This window comes from Macaca mulatta, chromosome 6 (assembly GCF_049350105.2).
Source record: "Macaca mulatta isolate MMU2019108-1 chromosome 6, T2T-MMU8v2.0, whole genome shotgun sequence".
NCBI lineage: Eukaryota > Metazoa > Chordata > Mammalia > Primates > Cercopithecidae > Macaca > Macaca mulatta.
The window spans coordinates 166,135,310-166,154,949 of NC_133411.1; the positions used below are offsets into that span (position 1 = coordinate 166,135,310).

A 19,640-nucleotide genomic window follows, 5' to 3' on the forward strand; every position below is an offset into this window, starting at 1 on the left:
TGTGTATATATATATATATGTCATTTTTTTTTCTGAAATAGCAATTTGAATTGGAATTAGTGATTTAAGATCAAACCACAAGGAATCATGGATTCTGAGCACTTGGGAAATAAGGTGAGATCAGTAAGGGCAAGCAAAGGCTTCTACAAGTCCTTTGCTGGAGCTTGAATAACGGGGCTCCTCTACAAATTGCCCTTATTAGGAATAGCTGAGTGATTAAGTATAAATTTGTGGACCCTAGGAAACCACTCCTTATGTCTACATACACTCCACAATGTCTTAAATGCTTTCAAATTGTTTACCCTGTAAGGTATAAAAGGCAACCGTCATTCCCTGTGTTGCAGATATGGTGACCTCTGTGGAGCAGAGTGGTGAAGTAACCTGCTCAGGTGTCTCAAGGTTAGAATTTGGTGCAGCCTGACTTCAGCCTGGTCTGAAGGCCTACCAGGCTGGATCTCAATGAGAATTGTTTCTTTCTCTCTTTCTTTCCTCTCTTTCCTTTCTCTCTTTCTCTTCTTTCTTTTCTTCTCCTCTTTCTCTCTTTCTCGTTCTTTCTCTTCTCTCTCTCTTTTTCTTTCTTTCTTTTTTTTTTTTTTGTGAGACAGTCTCACTCTGTCACCCAGTCTGGAGTGCAGCAGCGGGATCATAGCTCACAGTAGCCTCAATCTCCTAGGCTCAAGCAATCCTCCCACCTCAGCCTCCTGGGTAGCTGGGACCAAAGGTGCATGCCACCACACCCATCTTTTTTTTTTTTTTTTTTTTTTTTTTAATTTTTAGTAGAGATGAAGTTTCGTTGAGTTGCCCAGGATGGTCTCCAATTCCTGAGCTCAAGCGATCCTCTCTCCTCGGCCTACTAAAGTGTTGGTATTACAGGTGTGAGCCACCGGTGGGCAGATAATCGCTTCTTTAAGGAGCCCGTAACGGCAGATAAGCCTTGAAGAGAAAGGTACCTGTCCTTTCAGTGCTTCCTGTCGCCTATTTGTCCGTGAAGCAATTCCAGAATGAAGTTGAGGCAGGCCCCTGTTAAAGAGGTGGCAGCTTCAGGGACTCTTCTCCAGGGAACTGGAAGGGAGGGGAAGAACTTATTCTTGAGCGAAGAAGCCCCATCAGCGTCCAGGTTCAACTGGTGGAAGGCCCCCTCCCCTAGCCCCAGTTGCATCTTCAGTCACTTGACCCTGCTACTTCTCCTCACAGCACTTTGGGCTGTAACTGGACGTTAGATGGGTTAATGTACACCCGTCTCTCCTGGAAGGTGATAAAACTCCACGGGGGCAGGGACCCTGTCTTTTGTACACCAGTGCACACCCAGGTCCTGGCACCGTACATGGAACGGAATAGGTAATCAATAAAGATTGGGTTGATAAATGAGCACTCGGAAATCATGTGGGGCCAAAGAGATCCGAATGCGGCCGAAGCTCTCGTTCTCGGGTTGCTGCAGGTGTGGTTCCTAGTGATGGAGGCCGTGGAAGAAGCCCTCCCTCCCTTTCCCGCCCCCAGGGCAGGAAGCCTGGGTGCTGAGCTGTCCTCTGAGCCCGAGGGGCAGGTCCCGGGCGCGCCGGCGGTACAGCGGGGAGCGCCGAGAGCCCCTCGCCGCAGCCATTTCCTGCCCTTTGTGTGACAGCCGCAGCAGAGAAGGGGCGGGCGCTGGGCGGGGGCGGAGCCGCGGCAGGCGGAGCGGCGGGGTCGGGGCGGGGCCGAGCGCCGCGCAGCGGAGCGGGGCAGAGCATCCTGCGCCCCGGCGCGGGGCCCTGCGGTAGCCTTGGGCCCCTCCCCTGAACTCGCCGCAGAGCCAGGTAAGCGGCGCTCGCAGGCCTTGGGCCGGGCACGGGGACCGGGATGCTGCCGGGGACGGGGTTGAGGCCGTGAGGATGCGCGAAGGGCCGCCCCCTCTCCCGGTCCGCGGGGGGCGCTCGGCGCTGCGCCCGGGCTAGCGCAAGGCCCGGCCTCAGGCCCCACGCGGCCCCTTTCCCCCTCGGGCGCACGGTGCGTCCCGCGGCACCGACCCTCTGCCCGGGAGGCGCGAGCACATCGCGGAGTTCCGGCGCAGCGGCGGGGTAGCCGCAGCAGCAGGTGCGCGGCCTGGGCCGGAGCCGCCAGCCCGGGAGGAGGCGGTGCTAATCTCAGGGACCGGAGACACCTGCGGTGGCCGCGAGCCCGGCGGCGGCGACATCCTCGGGTCCAGGTACTGCAGAGCGCTGACCCCTGCCTCTGCCTCTGTGACCACCGTCACCTCCCCCAGGGCCAGCGAGAGCCGCCTGGGCCCGCCTGGCAGCCGCCTCGGGCACACAGAACGTGTGATGGGTGGGGCGAGGGGCGCAGCGGCGATGTTTGGGGGCGGAGGGCTTTGATGAGAGAGAAGCAGGTCTGACCCGCTTGGAAGCTTTCTGGCCTACACTAGCATCGCTCTCCAGGCTGGCCGCGGGCAGGATGGAAGTGGGGGAAGGGGATGAGTGGGCTGACTCCTGGGGGAAAAGATTGTTTTTTCTTGAGCTCTGAGGAACCAGGAAGAGGCTTACCTGTCTGTTGTGACGTCTGCTTTTCAAGACAACCCTACCCGTCACCCCAAGGAACAGCCCACCTATGTGCAAAAGAAGAGGAGGTGCTCTCTGCTTGGGGATGGGGGATGGTCCACAGAAGTATGGCCCTCTATACCCAGAACCCGGCTGGAAAGGACACTGACAGCCCCCCGGTGCCCCCCCAGCACAGGGAATCTGATTTTGACCTTTGCTTGCCTACTTTCCCCAGCACAGTGGAAACATTCACCAGCCCCGACGAGCCATCAGCTGTCCTTCCAGCTAGGCCAAGAATGGGACAAGGATCCTTTTCTGCTAGTTCCTGGGTGCCTGTGCCCTCAGCATGGGCAGGGAGACGGAGGCAGTCCTGCTGGCAGGAGGGGCAAATCAGGAGAGTGTCGGTTCCTGTGTTCCCATTTCCTGCCTCCTGTCTGTGTCCCAGTTAGGGCAGTGGGTCTCACCTTTCTCTTGGATACAGGCTGTGCCAGCAACCCGGGTCCCTGAGATCTTAGAGGGTAAAAATCAGGTCCGTATCTATGGGCAGGTCTGTGAAGGCCTTGACGGTTGCTTTCTCCACCATTAGACCCTCTCTTTGTGGCCCTCCTGGTGGCCTACCACCTCCACTTCCATACAGTGCCCTGCTCTTCCCCCAGTCTCCAGTGTCAGAAATTGTTTTCAAGAAAGGAGCCAATGATTGTGTTTATCTTGAAGAGCTGAATACAAAAGAAGTTCGCATTTGATGCGGAGCAGGTGCTTTACAAGTCATTTGACCAGAAAATAAACAGAGGATGGAGGCATTTTAATGGGAAACAAAGCTTTAATGGGAAACACTGTAGAAATATTTGCTATCGCTAATGGTGGAATTTCAAACAGTGGGCTGGAAGTGGAGGTGGGGAGCTGGGTAGTTCTTTTGGGAACAGGTCCCTGAAATGACAATATCTAGCAGCTGTCAGCTCTGTATTTGGCAAGGGCAGCTTTGGCCCTGGGGGCAGGAATGCTGTAAGAGTGTGTGTGCATGTGTGTGCATGAGTGCATGTTTGTTTAACTGGTCAGGGGTTACTGTCACCGGAAGGCATTTTTTGAGCACCCAGTGTCCACTTTCAGGATGAGAAACTTGTGTACACAGGGTTCCTCGTTGGCATTGGCTACCCTTTGCCAAGGCAATTATTAGACCTCAAGAAGAGAGTGTTGTTTGCTTACAAAGTCAGTGCCTCTAGATAGTTCTACACACTGAGCCTCTGGCTGGGGGCATTAGCTCTCTGCTCACTAAGCTTCTTTATTATATTTCCTGGCCAGTTCTGACCGGTTCTGTAGGCACCCAAGGCTGCCTTGTTCAGTCCCTGCTGAAAAATGAAAAAGGAAAAACTTGCTTTAGGCATTAGGCCAAGAGTCGAATGTACAACCCAATGGGGTTGGAGAATTTTACTCAAATCAGATGCTGGCCCAGAGAAGGAAGTAGACATGAATTCAAAAACTGGTAAAAGGCCCTGGGAGAACTCTACATGTCCCCTCTGATAAATCATGCCCTCTCTGATGTTCAGTGGGCCTCTGCTGCTGTCATTGACCAGAAAACTGAATGAGATGAATAGGCAACAAGCTAATTAACGGAAAAGCGCTCCTGGAAAACAGTACGGGCCCCAGTCCCTACGTTTAAGGATTGGACTACACTCTCAAGGCGGCTTCTTTGGACCTCTGTTGGCCCCAGGGGTCCACCAAGAGTGTCACAAAATGGCCTTTTGTAGCCTCCAGGTGGCCACCATAACAATGAGTCTATTTCTTTACTGGCAAGTATTAATTATTCACTTGTAATTGACGAAGCCAGACATCAGTCACCTCACTGGAGTCTTTATGAAAGGCCTTTGGTCGTGTCATTCTGAGGAGCAAAGCCATGCCTAGGGTCCAGGGGATGGCCCCTGCATCAGTAGTGAGATGGTGGGAGGAGGGGGGCAGGCTGCTGCCTTCTAGGCAGTGAATGGGGGCGGGGGAGGAACTAGTATATCTTTGGATGCTCTTACTACCCGAGGGGTGCATGAAAGTGCCGAGCAGAATGCTTAGCACATAGTAAGTACTAGCATATTTATATATTTATTGTTATAATGTATTCGTTACATAATCATTAAGAATTTGGCTCATGTATGGAATCAACTCTTGGCTGTTACCAGCCCCTCTCCCTCTAGAGCTTTCCTGAATTTTGCTTTTTTGAGGGAAGTTGGTCTCTGTGACCAGTAAACCCAGCCCCAAGTTTACCTGCCAAAGGAAGGGAAAGTTAAGAGTGGTAAGGCATGAACTGAAAGGCTTCAGGTGGGAAGTGCTCTTAAGTAGCACAGGAGAGGTGGGTGGAACTGGAGTCGGCAGAGAGAAGTGGGAGGGAACACGCCAAGCAGAAGCCCAGGGCCATTCTCACATTTCAACACAGAGAGTTAAGGAAGGGCCTCTTCCTCTGTGAGAATTTAGCATTTTGCAACCACCCAAAAATGTTGAGGGCATGCTTTGCTTCCAGGACAGACACAGCAGCACAGTGAGTATGGGACACAGGATCCCTGAGTTGCTGTGTGCCCTTAAACCAGCCACTACCTCTCTGACATTCAAAACTGAGCAATGGAAGGCAGCCTGCCCAACTGTTACCTGCCTGTCATTATGGAAGCCTGTGGATGAGGTAATGTCTGTAAATCCCAGTCTGAGAAACAAAGACCATGGAAATAGAGAAGGAGCCTCCTGAATGTGTGACTCTTTGGGGTAAATGCCCTCCATTCCTTAAGAAACAATTTATTCCTTATATATTGTGTGTCACTTTAAGAAGACGGATCTGTGGCCTCTCTGTACTGTTGAGCCAATGGGAAGCTTAAAGGCATTTTGTGATTCCCAGATTCTGTCAAGGCCCCTGGATAGCCTTGTCTGTACAAAGACACTTCAGAATTCAGTCAGTGGGTGCGGGACACCTCCCAGGATGCAAAGAGCTTAGATATTGGCTTTCTAGCCATGGCCATTATGCTAAGGGCTGTGTGTGATGTACCTCAAAAAAAAAAAAAAAACAAAAAAAAAAACGACCATTTAAGCCATACTTGGGCCCTGGCAACAGAGGGTGCAAATTCTTGAAAGAAATCATTTTGAGAAGGCAGAGCTTGAGTTCAGGCAGAATTTCTTGCAGGGATCATTCTGGTTGTGTGGCATTTTGATAGACTTTGGGCAGCTCAGCTACAGGCAGTGAGAGAGGAAAGTAAATAGGACTTTCTGGCGAGATGCCTGAGAAAGACCCAGTGATGACTTCATCAGTAGGCCTTTTGATTCTGTTTGCGTCATTATTTGGTCATTGTAGAGCAGTGGTTGTCAGGCTTTAATCTCTAGGTAAAACAGAGGTGTGTTTAGTCTGTCCACGTTCTGTAGTCTCTGTTTTCTAAGTAAGGCAGGAGGTGAGGTCCTCTGCAGGAAATCAAGGTGATGGACTGGTTAGGAAACTTCAGGAGACTTCAGAGTTTGGAACAGTTGCCTCTGTGGGTGGAATAAGAAATCAACTGGGGAAGAATGAGAGAATTGTCTAACTTCACTGAAGGCCTGGCTGAGATCAAAGGGAATTTGCAGGGCTGACCCTCAGAGAAGGCATGCAATAACTCTTAAGGAATATCTGAGAACTACTTTTGATTTGTGCTTTTAAAATATGATGTTTTAAGATTTGTTTTGGCAATATATGAATGACAAGATAAGAATTCAGAACTAGAGGTCAGCCCCCTATCTCCAAGTCTGCTATACTTCCACATGGGAAAGAGAAATGAGGACCTGCTTCTTAGGGTTTGAAGTGGAAACTGTATGATAGAAGGATTCTCTAAAGAACTCTCCTCAGATTCTTATATTGATAAGGCAGACTTGGATATGGGACCTCAGAGAAGTGTGATATTTTAACTTTCTTGTTAATTTTTTTAAACCAGAAGTTAAGAATTTTGGTCATTGGCTCATGCATTCAACAAATCATTCATGAATTATTAATTAAGCAAGTAATTCCTGGTGTGTGCCTATCTCTGTGCTGGTTGCTATGGGTCAAACTCAGACAAGATGACTATCCTTGGCATTCTTAGCAATCCAAAGAATTAGTGAAATATAGAGCAGTTTGTAGTGCAGTTAAAAACTGTGAACTCTAGACTGTGAGTGCTAATGGAGTGAGAGAAATGAAGGTCATTATGGGGCTTGGCTGGTCAGACCTTTGTGGAAAAGGCCTGTCTTGACTTGGGCCTTGATAGATTGGCAGGATTTAAGAAGGAAAGAAGACAGTCCGTAAGGGAGTGGAGACAGTTTGAGCAAAGGCACAAAGGAAGACTATCCTTGGACAGGTTTATGATGCCCTGTATATCTTGGCCACAGAGAATGGTCTGCATGATCCTTAACATGTGTCTTTAAGGAAGCCCTTTGGATGGAATGTCTAGACTGTAGTCATGGTCATTTGCTTTAGAGTTGGAAGGCCCCTGAGAGAGGCCCAAATCCAGTGATTCTTAACTTGTTGCTGTTGTTGTTTTTTTAGTACACAAAATGGACAATATTGACATGCTCAACCCATCGGCCCCCACAGCCAATCCCCCAACTCTGCTCCAGTCCTGCCATTCAAGGGAAGAGATGAACATACAAGAATAATATCACACAGAGACCTTGAACCCTCGCCTTACATACAATAAAATGTACCTTGTTTGCAAACCTCAGTGCTTAAGCTATTATTAGCACAAGTTACCTACAGTAACCTTCACAAGGCAGGACATCATGGTTGAGAGAGAACCAAGGCTAACCTCCATATTTTACAGACAAAGAAATTTGCCCTTTTAGAGTGAGTGAAAATGTGATTTGGGGACCTTTGTCTTCATATTGAGCCATGCTCAAGTTGCAGTTTCACGTCCATGAAGCTGAGTTCCACGTGCTCCGATCTGCTGGCCAGACCTGAAGTCCTGCTCTTTGTTTCCGTAGCAGATGCATGGCTTCCCTTTGTGAGTTTTAGCAGGTGCATCTGAGAGGCAGCTCCTCACCCCACATACGCTTCATGTTGGTGTTCCTCATATGACAGCCCCAGGGCCCCAGCAGGAGCAAATCAGCAAGCCACCTTGGTGGCATGACTTCCCCTCCTGAGAGCGTGAGGCCGTTCCCCTGAGCCGCTGGTAGCTGCCTGGTTTGGTGTCACCAGAAAGGCCGCCTCAACCCTAACAACACAGGAAGCAGCTGGGCAAAACGGCAAATGAAGTGGCAAGTCCTTTAGCCCCCGCCAAGATCTTTTTCTCTGTCTACTCATAAACAACGAGGAAGATAGGCCCAGAGGCCCAAGTCGAGGCTGACTTGACTTCTCCACTCTGACTGCAGGTCCCCTGTGTGGAGACAAGCTGTAGGTGATGGAGCCTCTGGCCCCAGAAGACAGGCAGCAAGGGACTGAAACAGCAAAGACCGCCTTGCCAGTCAGTGCTGGGTGCCAGCCAGGTGTCTGAACTGCTAGCAGGGAGACGTTGGGTGATTGTCTTCTAAAGCAAATTATTAAATTTTGATCAAAACAATACATACACATGTTTTTAAAAATCAAATAATATTGAAAGCCTTATAATGAAAAACAACCATCCAGCACCCACCGTCCCCTAGAAGCTGCCACTTTTAACTCACTGTTTCTTCTAATAGCTGCCTCCTCATCTCTAAATGATATGTGCTTACACTGCTATTTCTTGATTTATCTATTCTGCACGTTGTCTATTTACTTCCTGCTGTGATGAATGGAGATTTTGCTTTCTTACACCATCTCCCTCCCTCCCCTGCCCCCGTCTCTCAAGATAGGAAGAGCTCTATTTTAACCTAAATCAGGTTTAAAGTGTCTACATTATTAAGATATATAAATGATGATCACAGAGAACCAGTAATGTCCTTTGATTGTATTTCCTTTCTTAGAGGGCTTTTCGTTTTGCTGCAGAATTTTTGTTGTAATATTTGTCTTTTTCTTTTATTTATCTATTTATTTTGAGATGGAGTTTCACTCTTGTTCCCCAACCTGGAGTGCAATGGTGTGATCTCAGCTCACTGTAACCTCTGCCTCCCAGGTTCAAGCGATTCTCCTGCCTCAGCCTCCCGAGTAGCTGGAATTACAGGCATGTGCTATGACACCGGGCTAATTTTTTTGTTTTGTTTTGTTTTGTTTTGTTTTGTTTCATTTTTGAGATAGAGTCTTGCTCTGTTGCCCAGGCTGGAGTGCAATGGCGCGATCTCAGCTCACTGCAAGCTCTGCCTCCTGGTCACCTGGCTAATTTTTTAAATTTTAGTGGAGATGGGGTTTCACCATGTTAGTCAAGCTAGTGTCGAACTCCTGACCTCAGGTGATCCACCTGCCTCTGCCTCCCAAAGTGCTGGGATTACAGGCGCTAGCCACCATGCCTGGCCCTCTCCTTTTCTTTTAAAGCTCTGTGTCATATGAGTTATTCTATTGCCTTCCCTTGTCTTCTCAGGAAGTGCAATGTTAACCCCAGCTCCACCCCTAACTAGCCCAGTGACCTTGCACAAGTCCCTTTTCTTTTCTAAGCCTCGGTTTCCTCATCAGTAGAAAGAGAGCTAGACTCCCTTCTTGTTCTCATTCTAAACCTCAGAACCTGTCACTCCACCCACCTCACAGGTGGTAATATTATTACTCCTCAGATAATATTATCTGAGGAGTCTTTACTCCGGCGGGGGGGGGCAGCCCCAGGACCTGACAGATGGCAGAGAAACCAAAACAGGCAGGGGCAGGGGGGAGGGAACAAACAAGCTAGCTGGGCCTGCCCTGTATGGTCTAGTTCACTCCTGCAGTTTAGGGGGCCGCTCTGCGGGGTGGTATGGTTGTATCTATTGCTCTTTTCCTCCCCTGCTGTCCCCATTGGTTTTTGCTCTCCACAACCTCTGCTTGTAGGGGCAGCGTTACAGTCCCCAAACTCCCCAAGCTCCTACTCCAACCCCAGCTGTCTTTGTACCCCTTCTGCTTATGTTACACCCAAAGTTTCCCAAAAGGTAGTTATAAAAATACTAACTTTTGGTAACAGCTTTCTTGAAATATAGTTTGCATACTGTACAATTCACTCATTTAAAAAATACAGTTCAGGGCAGGCATGGTGGCTCATGCCTGTAACCCCAGCACTTTGAGAAGTCGAGGCGAGTGGATCACCTGAGGTCAGGAGTTCGAGACCAGCGTGGCCAACATGGCAAAACCCCGTCTCTACTAAAAATACAAAAATTAGCTGGGCATGGTGGTGGGTGCCTGTTTTTCCAGCTACCCAGGAGGCTGAGGGAGGAGAATCATTTGAACCTGGGAGGTAGAGGTTGCAGTGAGTGAGATCGCACTGTTGCATTCCAGCCTAGGGAACAAGAGCAAAACTCTTGTCTTAAAAAAAAACAAAAAACAAAAAACAAAAAAAAAACAGTTCAGTGGTTTATAATATATCCACAAAATTGTACAACCCATAATTGTAGTCAGTTTTAGAGCATTTTAGCGCCCCAGAAAGAAACCTCATGGCCTTTAGCAGCACCACCTATTTCACCCAATCCCACCCCTAGGCAACCACTAGTCTACTATAAGTCTCCATAGATTTGCCTGTTCTGGGCATGTTTAATAAATACAACCATAGAATACAGAGTCTTTAATGACTGGCTTCTTTCACTTAGCATGATATTATCAAAGTTCATTCATGTTGTATCAATATCAGTACCTAATTCCTTTTTATGGCTGAAAAATATTCCATATGGCTGTACCGTATTTTATCAGTTGATGCATATTTTAGTTCTGCTTTTTAGCTATTACAAATAATGATGCCATGAACATCCATGTGCAAGTTTTTGTGTGGACATGTATTTCCATTTCACTTGGGGTTATGCCTAGGAGTAGAATTGCTGGGTCAAATGGTAACTCTGTGTTTAAAAATTTGAGGAAATATCAATCGATTTTCCAAAGGTGCGGCACCATCTTGCAATCCTACTAGCAACTGTGTTCCCAGTTTCTTCACATCCTTGCCAACACTTGTTATTGTCTGTCCTTTTGATTATAGCCATCCTAGTGGGTGTGAAGTTGTATCAATTTGCATTTCCCTAATAACTAAGGACATTAATCTTTCTGTGTCCTTATTGGCTATGTGTATATCTTTGGAGAAAAATCTGTTCCTTGCCTATTTTTAAAATCAGGTAGTCTTTATTAATGAGTTTTAAGAATTCATTTTTACATTTATTTTTATTAAAAAAATTTTTTTTGTAGAAACAAGGTATCGCTCTGTTGCCCAGGCTGGTCTTGAACTTCTGGCTTAAGCGATTCTCCCATCAGCCTCCTAAAGTACTAGGATTACAGGCATGAGCCACTGTGCCCAGCCAAGAATTATTTACATATTTTATATATTTAGCAAATACATGATTTGCAAATATTTTCTTCTATTCTGTGGATGGACTTTCTTGATGGTGTCCTTTGAAGCACACATTTTTTTATTTAGGTGTTTAGTTTATTTTTTATTTTGTTGCTTGTGTTTTTGTTATTACATAATTCAAGGTAACAAAGATGTACTCTTATGAGTTTTATAGTTTTAGCTCTTACATAGATCTTTGAATTAATTTATTATATATTACATTATTTATACCTCACACCATAAAACAAATTTTGCATGTGGGTATTCAGTTGTCCCAGAATCATTTGTTGAAAAGAATATTCTTTCTACATCTCTTGTCAATTGACCATAAATGTGAGTGTTTATTTCTGGATTCTCAGTTCAGTTCCATCAATTTATCATTGTTCATTGTCTGTCTTCATGGTAACACCGCACAATTTTGATTACTGTAGCTTTCAGTATGTTTTGAAATCAGGAAGTGTGAGTCTTCCAATTTTGTTCGGTTCCCCCCACCCGCAAGATTGTCTTAGTTATCTTGAGTGAGTCCCTTGAATTTCCATATGAATTTTAGGATCAGCTTGTCAATTTCTGCAAAGAAGCCAGCTGAGATTTTGATAGAGATTATGTTGAATCTGTAGATTCGTTTGGGTAGTATTGCCGTGTTAACAATATTAAGTCTTCCAGCTTATGTACATGGGATATCTTTTTATTTATTTAGGTCTTTAATTTTTTTCAACAAGGTTTTATTGCTTTCAGAGTGTATGTTTTGCACTTATTTTGTTAAGTTTATTCCTAAGTATTGTATTATTTTTGATGCTACTATAAATAGAATTGTTTTCTCAATTTTCTTTTCATATTGTGCGTTGCTGGTATACAGAGACACAACTGATTTTTGTATGCTGATATTGTATCCTACAAATGTGCTGAACTTGTTTATGACTTTAATAGTTTTTAGTGGATTTTTCACAGATTTTCTATATACAAGACTATGTTATCTGCAAATAGGAATAGTTTTACTTTTTCATTTCTAATCTAGATGTCTTTTATTTAATTTTCTTGCCTAATTATCTTGGCTAGAACTGCCAGTACGATGTTGAATAGAAGTGCTAAGAGCAGGCTTGTTTGTCTTGTTCTTGATCTTAGTGGGAAAGCATTAAGTTTGATATTAGCTAAGAGTTTTTTGTAGCCATTTATGGTCAAGTTGAGGATATTCTCTAATCCTAAGTTTTTGAGTGTTTTTATCATGAAGGTGTTGAGATTTTGTCTAATGCTTTTTCTGTGTGTATTGAGATGATATGGTTTCTGACCTTTATTGCTATAGCTTATTACATTAATTGATATTCTGATGTTAATGTTAACCTGATCTTAACATTCCTGGGATAAATCTCACTTGTTCATGGTGCATAATCTTTTTATATGTTTCTAGATTCAGTTTTGTTGAGGCACTAACTTTTATCGAGCACTTTCTACCAGCCAAGCCATTTACATGGATTAACTCATTTAGTTTTCAAATCCTGTGAGATAGAAACTATCATTATCCCTTATACCAAAATGAGGAGAGTGAGGCTCAGGCAGGTTATGTCACCTGCTCAAGGTCACACAACTAGGTATTGGCAGAGGTAAGATTCTAACTCAAGCTATCCAGTTCACCTCCACACTAAAATGCCTCTTGTGTGGGTATCAGTGGTGGACATGGAATGATTTTCAGATAATACCCAGACCTGTGTTTATGTTCATTACTGTGTTTTTTATGGCTCCTCTGTGTTTATGGCATATAATATTGGTTTTCTATCTGTGATTGTGATATAAAGCTTCCTTCTAAAATAAAAACTGGCAAAAAACAGAATCTCTAGAAAAAAATAGTAAGAATTATCCTGGCAGTTTATGGATATGACTGTGTATTCTATGCTGATTTAAATTAGCTGTTTTGTTTTTGTTTTTGAGACAGAGTCTTACTCTGTCACCCAGATATAGCAGTGGCTCCATCTCAGCTCACTGCAACCTTTACCTCCCGGGATCAAGCAATGCTCCTGCCTCAGCCTCCCGAGTAGCTGGGACTACAGGTGCGCACCACTGTGCCCAGCTAGTTTTTGGCTTTTTATTAGAGACGGGGTTTCACCACGTTGGCCAGGCTGGTCTCAAGCTCCTGACCTCAGGAGATCTGCTCGTCTCGGCCTCCCAAAGTGCTGGGATTACAGGCGTGAGCCACCGAGTCCAGCCTTATCTGTGTTATTAATAGTGAAGGAGAAAGAATGGAAAAACTGGAAGTAAGGACATGGCCAACTTCAGGTCGTCTCCTGTCTCCTATATTGTCAGGAGACTGAGGTGTGTTCATGAATTCTTTCATTCAGTACTTCCCCATTGCCTAATCTGTTTGCGGCACTCTGCTAAGGTCTCTGCATTTTCAGTGATAGGTAAAAAAAAAAAAAAAATGGTCCCTGACCTTGAGGAGCTTTCACATGCATGGTTCTACTCCAGAAAGGGCATGTTATGTTTTATTTCATGGGCAAACTCAGATTGATTGCTGGTGGCTTCCTGGAGCTCACTATTTCATGAGGATTCTGAAGCTGTCTGTGGAATTAGTGGAAAATAGAGTCATTACCAATTAGCAGTGTCTGCCCTGGCATGGGAAGAAGAAGTGGCAGTATTTGGGTTTTATTCTGAGGCCAAGAAAACATCATAGAGTGCACTTACACAAACCTGGATGGCATAGCCCACTACACACCTACGCTATATGGTATAGCCTATTGCTCCTGGGCTGCAAACCCGTACAGCATGTTCTTGTACTGAATACTGTAGACACTTGCAACACAATGGGAAGTATTTGTGTACCTAAACATAGAAAAGGTACAGTAAAAATATGATATTATAATCTTATGGTAACACCATCGTATATATGATCCTCTGTTGACTGAAACATCATTATGAGGCAAATGACTAAATTTTTTTAATAGGAACAATCTAAATCTCCCTTTTATTTTTATATTTATATAATATTTTCTTTGTACTAATATATGTATACACATGTATATATGTCTATGTATATGTGTGTGCAGTATGTTTGTGTGTGTGTATATACTTATATAGCCTCTGGCTGGAGAGCCATACGGACATGGAAAGTGTTTCCTGGCCTCTTGATGTTCATGAAACACAAAGGTGACAGTTACCTAATCTTTAGCTTGGCAGAGTTGTGTTCTTCTTGAGGAAGGAAAAAGCAGCCAAACTGGGAAAAAAAAATGTGCTTAGCACGTTTCGAAAAGGTACAAAACCAGGTGTGATCTAGAAGAAAAGGGGTAGAACTGGAAGTCAAGATATCCTGTTTCTACCCTGTCTCTGCCACTAGCTGACCATGTGACCTTGAATAAAAGTGTTTACTTCTCCATAACACAGTGTCCTCAGAAACACAGCAAAAATTACACCTGCTGAGTTGAATGTGCAGGATAGTTGTGATTGAGAAAATCAATGTGAAGAACCTATACAACTGAGATATTAGTGTGATAAAAATAATACCTTCCTTTTTTTGGTAGGAGAATTGTTGCAGTATTTAATTCATCCTCTCGATTGAAAACAGGCCACAGACTAGCTAATATTGAACAAAAGTATGGGAGGCCATTGTTTAAGACTAAGCTCCTGTACTAGGCCCCTAAAAACCAGACCAAACCAAAATGGGGTCACTCATGCTAAATGCCACTCTCCACCTAAGTCAGCATAATAAGCAAATCCCCTCTGCCTTAACCCTTACAAAAAAGTAACCTGAAGTAACTTGATGTTAACTAATCATTTATTTTTCTATTGTTGTGTTTCCTTTTTCCCACATTACAAAACCCACTGTTTTGCTATTGCCCAGTGGGAGCTTTCATTCTATTGTATAGAAAGGAGATGCTTCAATTCATAAATCACAAATTAAGGGCAATTAATTCTATAAATTTATTGTAATTTTGTCTTTTGACACTTACGTCTTTGCTGGCTACTGTGTTAAGTATTCCACATGCTGTAGTTATATAATCAAAATAAACATTGAGGACAGGCACTATTATAAATTGTCACCCTTATAAGGTAAGGAAACTGAGGCTCAGAGAGGTTAAGGAACATGCTGTTGGTTATATAGCTTGTAAGTGGCAGATGACAGATTCAAACCCCGAACTCAAGCTTACCCACTACACTAGCCTAATATTTCACTTCAGTAAAACGTCTTAATAGTTCATTTCTTTCCAGAAAATCAAACAGATAATGACAATGCAAGTATTTTGCTTATAAAGAAGCAGGGTTTAAGCTATGAATGTCAGAACCTGCATTTCCAAAGCCATGTTCTCCTGGCAGCCATCCTGCATTTATGGGACCCATCCCCCTCTTGCTTGGGGTCTGTCAGTCATTTCTGCATGGGGGGGCACCTAAAGCTCCCCTTCTCAGAAGCAAATTGCTTGTGAGCCCAATGTTAGTACAGCTTTTGGTGAAACCAGGCCACTGACTGAGTTTGTTTTGAAGACACTGCATTTAAATCGGTCATGAATGTCCCCCACTGAGAAGTTGCAGCTGTGTTTGGTAAATGATACTCCCAGAACACTGTTAACTTTTAAATATTTTATTAATTTCTTTTCCAAAATGATGAAATGGTCACATGTTCATAGACTGAACATAAAGAATCATTCTCACTTGGAAGATTGCAAAACAGGCAGGACACTTGGGCCGAAAAGAAGTACATTCTTATTTTCATTTATACCTCTGTTCAAATTTCCAGAATATTTTTTCTTTCCGATTGATGTGGATTTCGCAATGCCTACCAGCACTTGAGCTAAAAATGTTGATTTCCTTCTCCCTTAGGCACTGAATGATCTACCAAAGCTCGTAGAAATCCACTATAGAAGTTGTATTTGCCAGAGGAGAAGAAAGATAGCATTAACATAAACAGACTCCTAATTTATTAGCTTTGTAGGTTGTTCACTTATTGATTCTCTTCAGGGGATGTTCAGGGGTACTATTAGGCTGCAGAGGAAAACTTAATGGTTATTCTGGTAAAGGAGTTGGGTTTTTTTGTTTGTTTGTTTTTTGTTTTTTGTTTTTGAGATGAAATTTTGCCCTTATTGCGCAGGCTGGAGTGCAATGGCATGATCTTGGCTCATTGCAACTTCTGCCTTCTGGGTTCAAGTGATTCTCCTGCCTCAGCCTCCTGAGTAGCTGGGATTACAGGTGCCCACCACCATGCCCAGCTAATTTTTTTGGTATTTTTAGTAGAAACGGGATTTCTAGTAAGAAAAGTAGACCGGACTGGTCAGACTAGTCTTGAACTGTTGGCCAACCTGGTCTCGAACTCCTGACCTCAGGTGATCCACCTACTTCAGCCTCCCAAAGTGCTGGGATTACAGCTGTGAGCCACCATGCCCATCTGTAAATGAGTGTTTTTTAAGTTTGAGAAGCCCAGAAGAAACCTAGTTATGGGAGAAAAAAGGAAAGTTGGATAAGAGCTGGGAGCTTATAAACTGATCTAGGGGATTTTATGAAAACTTTGAAACATATATAAAATTGGATGGAAAAATACAGTAATCTCTACGTATGTGTCACACACAATCTATACTTATTAACTCATTGCTGAATTTGTTTCATTTTTACTCACTCTTCCCCCATCTAGTATTATTTAGAAGCAAACCCCTGTGTCCTTTTATCCATATTTTAGTAGGTATTTCGAGAAGATAAAGACTTTTAAAACTTAACCTTGATATTATCAAACCTAAATAAAATAACATATTTCCTTCATATTATCAAATATCCAGTCAGTACTAATTTTCTAATTTTCTCATAAAGTTATAATTTTATTTGTATGGTGGTTTGTTTGAAATAGGATCCAAATAAGGTCCACACATGATAGTGTGTTCAGTCTCTTCAAAATCTATAGATTTTCCTCCCATCTCTCTTTTCTGTCTTTGCAATTTGTATGTTAGAGGTCCTGAGTCATTTGTCCTGCAGAATTTGTCATAGATTGTATTTTGCTGATTACATCACTGGGGTATAGCATGTTTTTTCTGCCCTCTTATATTTCCTGTGAGTTGGCATCAAAGGCCTAATTAGATTCAGGTGTTTTGTTTTGGATCCAGCATTCTTGGTGTGTTTTTCCATCATTAAGCACATAATATTTGATTGTCTTTCATTTAGGGATGTTAGCAGCTGATGATGATCAGTGCCTAGATCCATTTGTTTATAGAGGTTGGAAAACAAGGATATTGTCTGTTTATCTTAAAAAGGAAAAAAATACTTTTACGGAAAGAAACATCCATCTCTTCTATAGTTTGGTTATCTGGTGGTATAGTTTGTTTAGGAAAGACAGGTTAAATGTTTGCTGTTATTTACCAATTCTCAGCATAATAGTTGGTTCACAGGCTCATCTAACAGTAACAAAGTAATAAAAACCAAGCTTTTATTAGATGTCTTTGTGATCCATTAGGGCTCTTCCAGCACATGGCTCAATTTTAAAATCACTTGGAATAATAGTCCCTTTCTGTGGAGTTACTCCAATAGTACAACATATATACATTCATTTGTTTCATTTTACTTTTCGATTTGGGGGCCACTTTTTATAAATTTACATTTTATTTTGTAAGTATGTAAAATGTTTTGATGCTTTCAAAGTCAAATCTACAAAATAAGACATATTCAAAGTATTGTAGCCCCTATCTCTGCCCGTTAACTGTTTTCCCTTCTTTTCCTGTTCTCCATAGGTAACTAATTTTTAAAAGTATATGGCTTGCCTTTCCATGGTTTGTTTTTTAAGTAGAAGATGTGTGTGTAGACATCTGCAGCCCCCGCTCCTGGGTAAATGAGCGCATGCTGTCCATACCATGTCCTGGAGATCACTCGTAGTAGCATGTAGAGAGGGTCCTCACTTAATTTTCCTGCTGCTTCATATTTCCCTGTATGGTGGCACCATAGTTTATCCAGACATTCCTCTGTTAATGGATGTATTAGGCCATTCTTGCACTGCTATAAAGAGATACCTGAGGCTAGGTAATTTATAAAGAAAAGAAGTTTAATTGACTCAAGGTTCCGCAGGCTGTACAGGAAGCGTGGTGCCAGCATCTGCTCAGCTTCTGGGGAGGCTGCAGAAAGCTTTCAGTCATGGCAGAAGGCAGAAGGGGGAACAGTTACACCACGTGGTGAAAGCAGGAGCAAGAGAGTGGGCAGTGTGGGGGAGGGGGGTGCCACACACTTTTAAATGACCAGATCTCCTGTGAACTCAGATCTCATTCATCACCAAGGGGATAGCCCAAGCCATTCATGGGGACCCGCCCTCATGATCCAAACGCCTCCCACCAGGCCCCACCTCCAACACTGGGGATTAGAATTCAACATGAGATTTGGGTGAGGGCGAGTATCGTAACTATATCAATGAATGTTTGCTGTTTTCAGTTTTTGCTATCACAAGTAGTCCTGCTGTGAATGGCCTTGTGCATGTATCTTTGCGTATTTTTGTCAGTGCATCTTTGGGACAGATTCCTGGAAGTGGGATTGCTGGTCAAAGGGTAAAATGCTTATGGAAGTTTGTTAGATATTGCAGATTTCCTCCCGCGGGAGTTGTGTCATTTTGCCATGCCTACCAACAATGTTTGGGAGAGCCTTTTTCTCCATAGCCTTGCCAACAGCATGTGTGGTCAAACTTTTGGATTTGAGTCGATCTAATCAGTGAGAAATGGTGTATCTCCTTGTAAGTTTCATCTGGATTTTCCTTATTGAAAATGAGATAGGACACCTTTCAAATGCAGTCTTCCTGGTCCCCTGGTTGGAACCCAGGCATTTTGTTATTTAGAAGCTGTGCACATGATTTTTTGGTGCAAGCAGGGCCAAGAACCCTTAATGCGTAGTTTTTGAAAACACCTAGTGTAGAGGTTGGTATGAAATAAACCTCCACTCATCAAGTGTAATCTCAAAATGCGAGCGTGAGTCCTTGGAGGGAAGTATGTAGTAATGAAGCTGACTTCAGACTATGGAGCTGGACAAACCTGGGCCAGCCTTCCCTCCACCAGTTGCCAGCGCTTGATCCTGTGAAATTAAATGCCGAGGTTCTGTTTGTTCATCTATAGACTGGGAGTAATCATAGTACCTACCTTTATAGGGTGGATACAAGAATGAAATAGTTGAGTACTTCGCGTAGTGTCTGACGCAAAGTAAGGGCTAAAGAAATGTTTTACTGTTATTATAATTGGAATTAATGAAGAGAATTACTAGGGCTTTGGAGGCTGAAGATCATTATGCCCAGTAAAATCATTACTCCCTCCTGTAAAATGCACTTAGTAGTAGTATAAGAAGGAAGAGAGTCTTTTTTTTCCTTTTCTTTCAATGGATCAGTGAAGTGGTTTTGCTGTAGAACTGAATGCCACACTTAGAACTGTGGGGTAGAGAAGAGGAAGAAACTTAGGTGTGGAGAGGAACTGAAACCACCCTAGGAGACCAGCCTTCTGCAGAGGGCAGATGGGGAAGTTACCTCTGGGCTCAGTGAGCCCTCACTGGATGCAGCATTTGCTGTTGCCATGGTACGTGATGGGAAGGTGTGTTCGAGAACTCAGTGAAATGTGAATCTGGTTAGCTGCACAGCAGCCAGTGAAGGCTCAGCCCCATTCTGCCCTCCCAACCTTGGGCCTAAGGCAGGTATTAGTCTCGGGGCAGCATGACCTTGGGTATATTCTGCAGTTGTTTTAGTCCTTTGCAGCCCCTGTACCAAATTCTTGTGTTGATGGTCCTTTTTCCCCCTAATGTCAGACACCGTATTTCCTAACAAGCAAGGCAAACTGGCTGACAT

At 43.8% G+C, this 19,640-nt stretch overlaps 1 protein-coding gene across 5 annotated transcripts in view; it reads left to right on the plus strand.

Annotated features, from left to right (window-relative positions):
- Window positions 1-1,679: 1,679 nt before the first annotated feature.
- Window positions 1,680-19,640, plus strand: part of CYFIP2 (cytoplasmic FMR1 interacting protein 2) — a 133,429-nt gene continuing 115,468 nt past the window's right edge. For 2 of the 5 annotated variants that reach the window (XM_078004301.1, XM_078004303.1), the window contains exon 1: window positions 1,721-2,182. The gene's annotated coding sequence lies outside the window, so the exon portion shown is untranslated. 5 annotated transcript variants of the gene reach the window in all.